Source organism: Sinocyclocheilus rhinocerous, unplaced genomic scaffold (genome assembly GCF_001515625.1).
Source record: "Sinocyclocheilus rhinocerous isolate Xijiao unplaced genomic scaffold, SAMN03320098_v1.1 scaffold688, whole genome shotgun sequence".
NCBI classification, from domain to species: Eukaryota; Metazoa; Chordata; class Actinopteri; order Cypriniformes; family Cyprinidae; genus Sinocyclocheilus; species Sinocyclocheilus rhinocerous.
The window spans coordinates 2,248,319-2,254,163 of record NW_015651641.1 but is presented as its reverse complement, the minus strand read 5'-3'; positions in this window follow the sequence as shown (position 1 = coordinate 2,254,163).

Below are 5,845 nucleotides of genomic sequence, written 5' to 3'. Positions count from 1 at the left end.
CCTCTCCGCCTCGGCCCGTCGACCCAGCGGCTCCACCATGGCTCCTAGCTCCCTCCTCTCCGCCATGGCCCATCAGTCAACTGGCTCCACCGGGTTCCCTGGTCCCTCCGGCTCCACCTTGGTCTGTCGTCAACCATCCATCGCCTCGGGACTCCACTCCTCTGACTGCACCTCATCCCTCCGTCCCTCTGGCTCTGTCAGGCTCCTCCATCCCTTCGGCTCCTCCTCAGTCCTCTGTCACTCCGGCTCAACCGCGGCCTTCTGGATCCCCACCTCCGTCTCGGTCGCCGGAAAGAACACAGCCAGACCCAGAGCCCAGCCCACCATCACCCCGCTGCATGGAGCTTAAGCCCGAGCCCACCACTGACGGAGAGCCAGTGCTGAAGATCGCCCCGGAGCCCGAGCCTGTGACGTCAGACCAGGTGCGAGAGCCGGCTACAGAGCTTGCCATGGGGGAGAGAGTCATGGACAGTGAGAGCGTGGAGAGGAGCTCCGCCCCCTGCACCGTGCGTTTCCGCCTTAGGCTCCTCCGCCCCCTGCTCCGCCGCAGTCGGTTGGCCCCCTGGAGTCGTCAGCCCTTCCTCCTCCATGGCTCCTCCCTCCGTCGGCTCCACCGTGGGTTGCCATTATGGCTGTGGCCTGGGTCCCACCTGGCGCCGCATGCTCGAAGTCCCTCCTGTCATCTCCCTGGATCCTTCCTCCGTCTGATCCGCCCTGGATCCTCCTGTTTCCTCGTCTCCTCCCTCCGTCATCCCTCCCGTTCCCACGTCCAGCCCAGAGAGGACTCCTGTTCCCAAGTTAAGCCCGGAGAGCCCAGAGGCTCACAAATGCCCAAACCCCCACCCACTCCTGCCTCCTCAACCGCTGTCGTCTGGCAGCCCCTCTGCTCACCCTCAGCCCACCATCTGTACGGTGGGATCGCCGCGGGTCTGTCAGTCTCCATCAGCATCCCTGGACTCTGTCTGCCGGCCCCCTCCCGGGTGTCCGTCCTCCTCCTGAGCCTCCTCCCAGTTCCCACCCGTCCCTCCCTCTGTTGGTTCTATGGCGCGAGGACGCGCCTTCCGGGAGGGGGGCAAAATGTCAGGATTGGACTGTCTTTGTTGTGTTTTGCGCCCCATGTGCTCCCTGTGACCCAGTTTCTCCCTCATGTGCCCTTATTTGTTCGTTGCTGTTCCTGTCCTCGTTGTCCCCTGTTGGACATTTGTCCAATTAATGCCAATATTTGTATGTATCATCTAGAGACCCTGGTGACAAAAAGTTGACACAGGACCTAAGATGAAGAAAATCATTACAAATACAAAAGGGCATAAAATTCATTATAGTTTCACAAAGTTTGATACAGGCAAAACCAATCTAAGTCTAATCAGTTTTCAAAGAAATCTGTGATCTCCAAAATACCTTCATATTTATATATCCTAAATTCAGAAAACATTTGTCAAGTTGTCAGACATGACTGCATATATTGCGGTCCAATTAAAATGAAGATACAATATTATTTGTCTATTGTAATATTGTACATAAAATAATAGTTCCATAGAAAGACTCGTATTACTTTTTAAAAGAGACATGGCCATTGTAACATATCCTCTACACAAGGCTTTTGTGCTTGGACCACGATCATCACTGCTTTTCTAATTCTTTTAAACTCTATTTAAAGTTTGAAAACCTTTTGTCATGTGGTCCAACTGGGAGAAAAACAGGAAATGACATCATAGCGAAGACCCCTGTAGGGCCAGCATGACTGTGTGTCAAGGTCAATAAGACTTTTAAAATATCAGATAATTGGACCTTGCAAGGTTATTTCAGGATGTAAACTGTCATGTGGTGTGACTCCTCAAAACTTTTTAATAATTCATGAAATTTGATATTTACCTTGAAAAATACATTTTAAAACTTCTACACATCCACGATGGAGAATATGCTCACACACACACGCACACGCACACACAAATGAAATGGTTAAACTATAATATTAATACTCATGCATGCTAACACACACACACACACACGCACACATTTTGTTGCAGGTATGGGTATTTGAAATAAATGATAGGTAACAAAATGCTTACTGCAAGTCTTCTCTTTTTAACAATTTATTTAGATTTTTTAGTCTTCACTATAATAATGTGGCATAAATGTAAAAACTGATGTCTGTATAAATTAAGTGGTAAACTATGAAAAAAAATATGACTTTAAATATAATAATAATGTCTAAATGTAAATCTTGAGAAAAGAGTGTCAATTAAGTGATCATCTACTGCCATCTAGTGGTTATAATTGCACTTTCAGGGAATTTAACAGAAATGCAGCGTTTTTACCTTTATAATTACCGTATTAGAGTGCCAGTTTTTGCCCAATCGTCATAAAATTTTCTTGTTTAGAATAATATGAGTTGACATAGTTTTGTGAAGTTTTCTTTTAGGATTTATAAATTTTTGGGTACACTAGATCAAGACCATATTTTTAAATTACCCTGTTATAGCTGTCCAAATGCGAAGGTTCAACATTTTTAATTATTGAAACAGAGAGTCCAGAGAATTGTACTGATTTTATTGATTTTCAGTTAAAAACCTAGGACCAGTTTGCAAAAGTTTTTTAAAAATTTTTTAAAATCTCAAATATTTAAAGAACAGTTTGATTGACAGCAGTGGTCCTAGAGGCAAAGTTGTTCAGAATGATGAGATCTATATGATAAGAAGATCAAGTGTATGTGTGAAATGTTGTGTAATATATTAACATTTTCTGCAATTTCAGGTCATTTACCATAGAAGTTTTGTGTTTTAAAACCTTTTTAGCTGTTATAGCACCACCTATGGTCCGTTTTCCATAAAACTTTACATGCTTGTTTAGAATAAACTGTCGCATGAGCTAACCTACTTTCATGAAGTTTTGGGTTTTCGTTTAGGATTTATAGGCTTTTGGGTATATTTGGCCATGCCCCTTTTTAAAATGACCCTGTTATAGCAAACCAAAGTGTAAAGTTCAACTTTTTTATTTTTTGATAATTATTGACATAGAGAGTCCAGAGAATTGTATTGCGGTGGTTTTGTTGAGCAAAAGTAGGTTGACATGTTCGCAAAAGTAGGTTTTATACATAATCTCAAATATTTAACAAATGATTTGATTGACAGCAAGGGTTCTTGAGGCAAAGTTGTTCAGGATGAAGAGCTCTATCATATCATATGAATATTGTGTGTATGCATGAAACGCCGTGTGATTACAGAGGCGTAAAACTTGTTATTGCCACCCTGTGGCCGATTTCTTTCAAAATTTCTCACAGACATCTATGGCCAGGAGAAAAACAGGACCACTGAGTTTTGTTCTGATCAGCCTTCGTTAACCTTGTCTAATAGGTGCTTGAACTTAAATGGCCAATGGCAGCCATGTTTTTTGAGAAATGCAAATGTCCTCATCGTCACTTATGGCACTTTATACAAAGACAGTGCATGGAAATGTTCAAATCGATTAGACGGTTGAGTAGTTATAGCCATTTCTATGTTTTTTTTACTCTTATATCGCCGCCTAGTGGCCAAACTCCGCGATTTTTGACATGTGACCTCAGATTGAGCTCATACATAAGTGTTCTGAGTTTGGTGAAGATATCTCATTCCGTTCAAGAGCTACAGGTATATATATATATATATATATATATATATACACACACACATGACAAATTAAGAGCTGAAATGTAAATGAACACTGCATAGTTTTCAGTGTATGTATTGATAGATTAATGCTTATTAATGCTATAACGTTATTCAGATTAAGAGCAGATTTGCATTTTGATGGCTCAAGAGTCAGTCTGTCACTTTAAGACAATATATTGACACACATCGGATTTCAGAACCGTTAACGTCAGAGCTTATCGATACTCCGGTCTTTCATAATTTAGCCCCGTCACTTCTGATTATGATAGCATTCATTAGAATGCTTAATATCTTGGTTTAGTTTCTTAGAAACCCATTAGTCACCAGCTCTTTGGTCAATGTAATCTTGCTCTTTTTGATTATATAAATGTTCTGGCACAGATGCCTTTAACTAGACCATAAATAGTGATATACAGGAGTTACATAGTATGATCGATTTATAATAGTAGTTAAGTGAATAAGATGACGGTCGTGCAGAAGGTCAGGTGTTTATGACTATAAGACCTTACATCTTAAAGATTAACGTTCACGGCCGTGATGAGATATGACTCTTGGGTATTTCAGAGGGATTGCTGAGGAGTTGATAAACCCAAAGACCAGACCTTGTGCCATATGATCAGTTTTATAACTTAAATCTGTTCACCTTTAAAAGTAATCCATCAATGTCTGGACTAAAAGAGAGAAGAAGACAATGAAAATAGGGCAATTTTCCATTTAGATTTCATAGACATTGAGATTTGGCTGTTGAACAAGAGGTATCATGATATAACCAACAAGACATGCATGCATCTACTATCTGAACCTGAAAATGTTCAAGCCATGATTGGTTAATGATTGATCCTTCAGCCACACAGTGTGTTGTAGCAAGTCTCTAAAGAATAACTTGGTTATCACATGAACTAAAAGATAGTGGCAAAATTTCAGGCAGTTTCCTTGTTGATACACCCAAGAATGACGTTTCAACAATCTCAATGGCTATTGCTCTGTTTTAGTCATTAATAAATCTTACATTCAAGCCTAATAATCATGTTTACATTGGCTAAAAGTATTTTCATATAAAAGAATTTAAGGGGTTATGATTTGGCTGATGTTCCTGTTATCTCCTTTTAGCTCCTGATCATGCCATAACTATTTCTCCACTGACAGACATGCAAAATAGCTGTGTATTTGCAAAAAGGTTGCAATTGCAAAATTTTTTTATTATATTGTTTATGATTTATTTATTTGCTGGCTGTAGAAACAGTAGTTGCTATAAGGTCTTGGGTCTTATGATCACATTTACTGTTGCTCTTGCAGGCAAAATCCAGTCATTTCAATGGTTATTTTAAGTTGTTAGGCTATTGTTGAGCCTTCTTGGCTTCTGTGAGCATCATCAGGCCTCCTCTCACTATACAGAGAGTTATCTTTATTGAGGCCTCCGCTCACCAGAGCTCCACTAGGACATCTTTTTGCAGGTTGTAGGCTCTCTGTGAGCATCCTTGCACGGTATCCTATGTGTGGGGTGTGGTTAGGCCTCCTCTCGTTTTAGAGAGTCATCATGCTGAGGCCTCTGCACCTAGAGCTCGGCCATCTACTGTGAGTGTCGTCAGGCCTCTGCTTGCTACAGAGAGTTATCTACATTGAGCCCTCCGCTCGCCAGAGATCTGCTAGGACGGCATCTGTGAGTTGTAGGCTCTCTGTGAGCCTTCTTACAAGATGTCCTGAGCATGGGGCATAGTTAGGCCTCCTCTCGTTTTAGAGAGTCATCATGCTGAGGCCTCCGCTCATAGAGCTCATAATTTCACATAAGGGTGAGTGATTTCCCAGTGCAAATTTCGCACTGGAGTAAAGTTTTTCATGCAAATTTGCCTTGTTGACCAACAGAAAGCTGCTTGGTTTGTGTAACCTGTGCTTCATACATTGCTACACTCTTGACAGTAGACAGTGGACTTTTTTATGTCCTAATATGACAGGGCTTTTAATCTTGACGTGACGTGTAATTAGTAACATGGCATGTGCAGCTCATGTGATTGGCTCATAAAAACCTGTTTCTAATGTCATGAACGATTCTATCCCCCTTCCTCAATCAAAAATGCAGAATAATATCTTGTTCCCTTTCAGTCGGTCACTCTCGACGTCACGTCGGATGACCGACGAATTGGGATCAAGACCAATCTACTTCGAGTGTAAACTAAACGAGCCAATGCACATTGGCATGC